At 37.5% G+C, this 8,815-nt stretch overlaps 1 pseudogene across 1 annotated transcript; it reads left to right on the top strand.

Annotated features, from left to right (window-relative positions):
- Window positions 1–6,393: 6,393 nt before the first annotated feature.
- Window positions 6,394–7,452, top strand: LOC103272164 (annotated as a pseudogene). The gene has a single exon (XR_002482631.1). The product of XR_002482631.1 is annotated as an influenza virus NS1A-binding protein homolog pseudogene (transcript).
- Window positions 7,453–8,815: the final 1,363 nt, after the last annotated feature.

Raw genomic sequence — 8,815 nt, 5'->3', positions numbered from 1 at the left:
CTAATTTTTCTTGTGTTTGATTTTTTAAGGGACGTAAATTATGATGATTTTACAATCATGATACAGAAGGCACCAGTTCTCTCACATCATCAGCACTTTAATGGCAAATTGATTTGTCACCCGTTAATAGTTGTAAAGTTTATTACATATCTCTGTCGACTTCTCAAGTATATAGGCTATTAAAGAAAAGACATGGGTCTTCTGAACTATAGAAGTATTAAATGGATATTATCAGAATGCCAAGGTGGTTCAAAGCATTTTTTACTCTTTTTTTTCTAGAATAGGAATGTGATATTTTATATTACTCAAAATTTCATTAAAAAATTTTTTTATTATAAAGACGTAGGATACATTTCAGGGTTAGGTATATAAACATTGATCATGCAGATACCCTTGTTGATGAGATATGCCCCTCGCTCCCCTAGCAGATTTCCTCAACTGCCAATTCCACACTCTCCCCTCTTGACAGTTTCCCACTACTACCAATCGATTTCTTATAGCATTGTAATTGTTCAAGGTCAACTTATGAGTGAGAACATATGAAACTCAGTTCTATGTTTCTGTGATAAATCACTGAGTATGATCGGCTCCAAACCCATCCAAGTTGCTACAAAATCCATATATTTGTCCTTGTTTATGGTTGCATAGTATTCAATTGTATATACGTACCACATCGTTTTTATGCAGTCCAGCTTCGATGGGCAACACGGCTGGTTCCATGTTTTTGCTATTGTGGTTAGAGCTGCAACAAACATATGTGTGCAGGTATCTTTTTTGGAGAATAATTTGAGTTCCTTCGGGTATATTCCCAATAAGGAAATTGCTGGGTCATATGGAAGATCAAAATCTAGTTCTTTCAGAAATCGCCACACTGTCTTCCAAAGTGGTTGTTCTAGTTTGCATTTCTCCCAGCAGTGTAGAAGTGTTCCTTTTTCTACACATCCTCGCCAACACCTGTTGTTGTTTGTTTTATTAATGATGGCCATTCTTACTGGAGTTAGCTGGTATCTCAATGTTGTTTTGATTTGCATTTCTCTGATGATGAGTGAGACTGAGTACTTTTTCATGTGTCTATTGACTGCCCGTATATCTTCTTTTGAGAAGTGTCTATTCATGTCTTTTGTCCACTTTTTAAAGTGTTTTTTTTTTCCCCTTTCAGCATGTTTGAGTTCCTTGTAGATCCTGAAATTTTAAGCCTTTGTCAGATACACAGTTGGCAAATATTTTTTCCCATTCTGTGGGCTGTCTCCCTGCTCTCTTGATGGTTTATTTTGCTTTGCAAAAGCTCTTTAATTTGATGAGGTGCCATTTGTCTATCGTATTTTTTAAGGTATTGACCTTTAGGGTTCTGAATAGGAATTGGTTCCTAGTTCCATTTTCCATAAGGATGTCTCCTGTGCTTTCTAAGATCTTATAGTTTGAGGTTTTATGTTTAGGTCTTTGATCCATTTAGAGTTAATTTTTGTGTATGGTGATAGGAAGGGTCCTGTTTCAATCCTCTGCATGTGGTCAGTTTTCCCAGCACCATTTACTGAATAGGTGTGCCCCTCCCAGTAGTTGTTGTTGGAGGCTTTGTCAAATATGAGTTAATTGAGGAATTGAGGCTTTGATCTGGAATCTCTATCCTGTTCCATTGGTCTATGTGCCTGTTCTTGTACCAATACCATGCTGTTTTGATAACTAGAGCCTTATAGTAAAGTTTGAAGTCTGGAAGTGTGATACCTCCTGCTTTGATTCTTTTGCTAAGGATTGTTTTGGCTATTCGTGATCATTTATGTTTCCATATGAATTTCTGTATTGCCATTTCCAGGTCTGAGAAGAATGAAGTTGGTAACTTAACGGGTATTGCATTGAATCTGTAAATTGCCTTTGTTAGGATGGACATCTTAACAATGTTGATTCTTCCTATCCATGAGGATGGAATATTTTTCCATTTGTTTGTGTCTTCTTGAATTTCTTTGAGCAGTGTTTTGTAGTTCTCATGATAAAAGTCTTTCACTTCTTTGGTTAGGAAGATGCTGAGGTATTTCATTTTTTTGGTGGCTATTGTGAATGGAATTGTGCTTTTTATTTGGGTCTATGCCTATTTGTTTTTGGTGTATAGGAATGCAACTGTCTTTTGCACATTTATTTTGTACCCTGAGACTTTGCCAAAGTCTTTTATCAATGCAAGCAGGTTTTTGACAGATTCTCTTGGATTTTCAAGATATAGGATCAAATTATCAGCAAAGAGGGATAACTTGACTTCCTCTTTTCCTATTTGGATACCCTTCATTTCCTTCTCTTGTCTAACTGCCTGAGCTAGGACTTCCAACACAATGTTAAACAAGAGGGGTGAGAGTGGGCAGTGTTGTCTTATTCCAGTTTTCAGGGGAAATGTTTCTAATTTCTGTCCAATTAGCAATATGTTAGCTGTGAATTTGTCATCAATGGCACTTACTATTTTGAGGTATGTTCCTTGTATACCTAGGTGTTTAAGGGTTTTTATCAAGAAGGGATGCTGGATTTTATCAAAAGTTTTTTCTACATCTAATAAGATAATCATGTGGTTCTTGTTTGTGCATCTGTTGATGCATTTAATAATATTTATGGTCTTGTGAATGTTGAACCAGCTCTGCATCCTGTGGATGAAGCCTACTTGGTCATGGTGGATAATTATTGAGATGGGTTTTTGGATCAAATTTGCTAGAATCTTGTTGAGGATTTTTGTATCTATGTTCATAAGGGATATTGGCCTGTAGTTCCCTTTCTTTGTTGGATGTTTACCCGGCTTGGGTATCACTATAATGTTAGCTCTGTAAAATGGTTTGGGGAGAATTCCATTTTTCTCAATTGCCTGGAATACTTTCAGTAGGATTGGTATCAGCACCTCCTTGTATGTTTTGTAGAATTCTGCTGGAAAGCCATCTGGTTCAGGGCTTTTTTTGGTGGGTAGTTTTCGTGTGACAAAGTCAATTTCATGGGTTGTTATTGGTCTATTTAGTGTCTCAATGCTTTCTTGCTTTAACATGGGGAGATTGTGTGATATCACAAAGTTCTCCATTTCATTTATGTTATCAAATTTGTTTCCATATAGGTGTACATAGCAATCTCTGATAATCCTTTGTATTTCTTCGGGGTCAGTTGTGATTTGATCTTTTGTATTTCTAATTGTGTTTATTTGAGGTTTTTCTCTCTTTTTCTTGGTCATTCTGGCTAGGGGGCCCATCAATCTTGTTAATTCTTTCAAAGAACCAGCTTTTTGTTTTGTTGATGTTTTCTATGGTAACTTTGTCTTCTATGTTCTGTATTTGGCCTCTTATTTTTGTTATTTGGATTCTTCTTCTAAAGTTGGGGCTTTGGTGGTCTTCTCTTTCTAGCTCCCTTAGGTTATTTGTTAGGCTCTCTACTTGTAATCTTTCCATTTTCTTGATGTGTGCTCATAGAGAAATAAATTCCCCTCTTAAAACTGATTTCATGGCATCCCAGAAGTTTTGGTAAGAGGCTTCTTCATTTTCATTTGTTTCCAGGAATCTTTCAATTTGTTCTATGATTTCAGTATTGAACCAGTCATTGTTCAGCATCATGCTGTTTAGTGTCCATGTCTTTGTGGGCTTTGGGGAAATGTTGTTGGTTTTGATATTTATTTTTATTACACTGTGGTCTGAGAATGTGCATGGTTAGATTTCAACCTTATGGAATTTGTTTATGCCTAATTTATGCCCAAGGATGTGATCAATCTTGGAGTATGTTCCATGTGGTGATGACCAGAATGTGTATTCTGTGGTTGCTGAGTGGAATAATCTGTAGGTATCCACTAAGTCCATTTGGTCAAGTGTCAAGTTTAGATTCTGGATCTCCTTGTTGATTTTTTTGCCCTGATGGTCTATCTAGGGCTGTCAGTGGGGTATTTACACCTCCTGCTATAATAGTTTTAGAGTCAATATCTTATTTTAGTTTATTTAGTAGTAGTTTTATAAATGTTGGTGCTCCTAGGTTAGGTGCATATATGTTTAGGATGGATATTTCTTGTTGATGGATTGAACCATTTATCATTATGAAGTGTCCTTTTGCATCTTTTAAAATTTTTGATAGCTTAAAGGTTGTTTTGTCTGAGGTTAAGATTGCAACTCCTGCCTTCTTTTGTGATTCATTGGCCTGGAAACTCGTTTTCTATCCTTTAATCTTAAGTGTGTATGAGTCCTTTGTGGTGAGATGAGTTTCCTGGATGCAGCAAATAATGGGGTCATGGTTTCTTATGCAATCCACTCTCTTTTCAGTGGTGTATTTAGTCCATTCACATTCTGTCTAGTTATTGAAATGTGGGAGTTTATCCTTGTCATGATGTTCTTATTGATTTGTTGTTGTTCCTGTTTATTTGTTGTCTTGCCTTTGGTTTTGGGGTTGATTCATGTGTGCTTTCCATCTTTTCCCTGTACTCTTATGAAAAAAATTGTCACTCTTTTCTCCTTTTCTTCTGTGTTTGATACTTTCTTAAGTGTTTCCTACAGAGGTGGTCTGGAGGCAACATAAGTTCTTAGGGTTTGGATGTCTGGGGAAGATTTTAATTCTCCCTCACTGATAAAGCTTAGTTCAGCTGGGTAAGTTACTCTTGGTTGAAATTCTTTATCTTTGAGAACTTTGAAGATTCGACTCCAAGTTCTCCTACCTGTAGGGTTTCTGAAGATAAATCTGCTGCTATTCTAATTGGTCTTCCCTGGTAGGTAGTCTGAACTTTTCTTTTGCTTCATTTAGGATTTTTTCTTTTATACCTACTTTGTTTAGGCAAATTATTATGTGTCTGGGAGTTGGTCTTCTCATTTTTTGTCTTGCAGGGGTTCTCTGAATCTCTTGCATTTGAATTTTCACATCACTGATGAGATGAGAGAAGTTTTCTTGAATAATTTTATGGAATGTTTGTTTCAGTGTGGTCTCTGTCTCTCTTTCTGCCTCAGGAAGTCCAATTAGGTTTGGTATCTTGAAATAATCATTCATCTCTTGAAGGTTTTGTTCTGTCTTTTTAAGCTCCTTTTCTATGTTTTTGACAGTATGGGATAGTTCTGTATTTTGGTCTTCAAGCTCTGAGATTCTTTCTTCTGCTTGGTTAATTCTACTTTCCATGCTTATTAGTTTGCTATTTCTTTCAATCACAGTATTATTTACTGCTGTTATTTTAGTTATCAGCTCCTTCCTATCTTCCTGTTGTCTCTCCTCAGTTCTTTTTATTCTCTCTATTAATGTCTTGATGTCTGGGTTTGTCATTTGTGACCAGTCATTCTGGGGGCTTTCATCGTTTGCATTTCAAAGTCTGTTTTCTCAGTGTCTGACATCCCAGGGGTCTGTGTGAGACCTATAGTCTTTTTTCAGTTTTTCTTCATTTGTGCAGATTTTCCTGCCTACTTTTTTGTTTTCTCCTCCCCATCATCTTCTTTAATTTTGTTGTTGAGGGGTGGAGGGGTTGCATTTACTTCAGTTTGTTTAATCTCCTATTCTTCCTTATGTATATCCTCTGGCTTTCTTCAATTCTGGAGCTGGACTATAGGTTGGGGCAATCCTTTTTTTCAGTTTTGAGATTTAATTGATGGGCAGCTGTGATTCAAAATCTGTCTGCAGATTCCAGTATCCACTGACAGGTGTATGGATACTCTGGAACCCACTTCCCACTGCCTGACAATCTGTCCATGCAGTGGGGTTATAGGTTTACTCCCTGAAAGCAAAATGAGGTTAAAAAAAAGGAAAAGAATGGAGCAGGGAGGGAGAGGAAGAGGGAGGTGGAGAGAGGAATAAGAGGGAAAGCAGACAAACATACCGACTAACAAATGAAAAGAGACACAGAGACCAATACAAGCAAAAAGAAAATAACAAAGAAGCCAACAATCATACGAAGAAACTTAAACATACATTCATATGAATATACAAGCTAAACAACCTCCTTACTGGTGTGCTATTCTGCTATACAAAGATGGGGTGTAAAGAGAAAAAAAGAAATAGAATAGAATAAATTCAGTATACTAACAGAACCAAGCAAGTATGAAAATGTTATTGATAACAGTAAGTAGAGAGGGAAACAAGATGGGCAAGACAAACAGATAAGGAATTTTAAAATTATATACAAAGGTAATTAACTGGGTGCAGCGTAGCATCTGGGAGAATGGAGACAGTCTAGAAGAGCTGATGGAAGATGTTCATACCTTGTACTACTCAGCTGATCACAAGCTGCTTGGTGGGAACCTACTAGATGGACAGGTTGAGGCGTTTGGCAGTGATGATGACCACATTCAGTTTGTGCAGGAAAAGACACCACGTGAAAATGGCCATAAGCAGATTAAGTAGTAGTTCCATTGGATGTCTCTTTTCTCCAAATGCTACAGTACAAAGCCCTAAGCATGAGTGTAAAATCATTGCTTCAGAAAAGCAATGATTTACTTGTTATACTTCGAATAACACATACTTGTGCCTGGCTGTGCTGGATGGTATACTCTGTGTCATTTTCCTTCATGGGAGAAACAGCCCACAGAGCTCACCAACAAGTACTCCTAAACTGAGTTAGAGTTTAAGCTTTGAGATGCAGCCAGATGAGCTAATAGAAAAGCTCATGTCACCTATGCAGTATGCATGATGCATCTGGGCACAGCAGAGATGAATCGAAAACTCATTGCTGTAGGTGGTTATAACAGAGAGGAATGTCTTCGAACAGTTGAATGCCATGATCCATATACAGATCATTGGTCCTTTCTTGCTCCCATGAGAATACCAAGAGCTCGATTTCAAATGGCTGAACTAATGGGCCAGCTCTATGTGGTAGGTGGGTCAAACGGCCACTCAGATGATCTGAGTTGTGGAGAGATGCATGATCCAAACATAGATGACTGGATTCCTGTTCCAGAATTGAGAACTAACCATTGTAATACAGACATGTGTGCCCTGAATGGAAAATTATATATTATTGGTGGCTCTGATCCATATGGTCAAAAAGGACTGAAAAACTGTGATGTGTTTGATCCTATAACAAAGTCATGGACAAGCTGTGTTCCTCTTAACATACAAAGACATCAATCTGCAGTCTGTGAGCTTGGTGGTTATTTGTACATAATTGGAGGTGCAGTGTCTTGGAACTGCTTGAACACAGTAGAACGTTACAATCCTGAAAATAACACCTGGACTTTAATTGCACCCATGAATGTGGTTAGGTGAGGAGCTGGAGTAGCTGCTCTTAATGGAAAACTTTTTGTAGGTGGTGGCTTTGATGGTTCTCATGCCATCAGTTGTGTGGAAATGTATGACCCAGCTAGAAATGAATGGAAGATGATGGGGAATATGATTTCGCCGAGGAGCAAAGCTGGGATCACACCTGTTGGGAACAACATTTATACAGTGGGAGGATTTGATGCCAATGAATTTCTGAATACGGTGGAAGTCTATAGCCTCACGTTAAATGAGTGGAGCCCTTATACTAAGATTTTCCAGTTTTAACAAGTTTAAGACCCTCTCAAACTAACAGGATTAGTGATGTAATTGTGTCTAGTAGAGATACACTTGTGAATAAGGGGGGTGAGTGGGTATAGATATTGCTAATAGCAACACAAAGCTTTTGCATATTGCATATTATTAAGCATGCTGTACATAATTTTTGTATTCATTTGGAACGGAATGCAAAGATGAAGTTCTGTTTTGTGTATTTTTTAAGACTTCTCTGGTTATTTTACTTTTGGAAGTTGCTATTGTAAAAGAATAAACTAAGAATCGATTTGGGCCCATCATTTCAAGAAGTCCCCTTTCCTCCACATTTGTTTTGCCAGTTTGCACATTAAATGACTTTCCCCTCAAATGTGTATTATGGGGCAGGAGGGTAGACAGTTGAATTTTTTAAGGGCCCTTTTTCAATAACTGGAACACTCTATGATACTTAACAAATGATACTTATTTAAATAGATGACATTGGCTATTTTTTGTTTTTATTAAAAGAAAGCTGACATGCCTACCAATATTTGATGTCTTATGATTGCCTTTTCATAACTTTTTATATTCTCAGCAGAGTGCTTTACCTGTTGGAAGTAAGCTGTGGCAAATTGAAATTGTTGAAGCAGACTGGCAGTCTGAACTGGCAGAGTTTCCAGAATGAAACTTAAAAGCTTGTGCCTCGACTGCATTTTTTTTTTTTTTTTGAGAATGCAGTACTAATATTTATTTGAATGGAATTGTTGAACAGTAACATAGCTGTGATTTTGATATTTGAAACACTGGTTTTTGCCTTGTTGAAGGTTTATTTTATATAGGAAGACATTGAATATAAGAAGGGGAACCCCAAAAAGCCCAGAATTTATTTAGAAAAAATTATTATGTATTCTTACATGTTTAAACTTCAGTCGCCTTCTGATGCAATACACCTATCAAGACCCCTTTTCCACTACTCAAAACAGTATTGAATTTGCCGATTTTGATGCCGTTTAGTGCTCTGCTGTCTTTGTTTCACCTCTTCCACATCAGCAAAACATTTCCGTTTGAGGGAAACGTTTTCCTCAAATGTTTCATCCAGGGACAAAAAAGTTACTTGGGGTAAGATCGGGAGAATAGGGAGGTGATGCATGGGGGTCATCCTGTTTTCGATTAAAAACTGCTGAATGGACAATATGGTATGGGCAGGTGGTCAAAAACTGAACACTCAGCACAGTGTGGGCAAGTAGTTCGTGTAGTCTCCCATCGTGAAATGGGCAAACATTGAAAGAATCTCAAAAAATCCACTGAAGCCAAAAGCAACCTCTCAGAAGAATGCTACTTGGTACACTGATGCTGATGGGTTCCTAGAGCACTTACCTAGTGGGAGAAGCCTGTCCTA

Source organism: Carlito syrichta, unplaced genomic scaffold (genome assembly GCF_000164805.1).
Source record: "Carlito syrichta isolate Samal-C Ts95f unplaced genomic scaffold, Tarsius_syrichta-2.0.1 Scaffold312154, whole genome shotgun sequence".
Lineage (NCBI taxonomy): Eukaryota > Metazoa > Chordata > Mammalia > Primates > Tarsiidae > Carlito > Carlito syrichta.
This window is presented reverse-complemented; position numbering and strand designations above follow the sequence as displayed.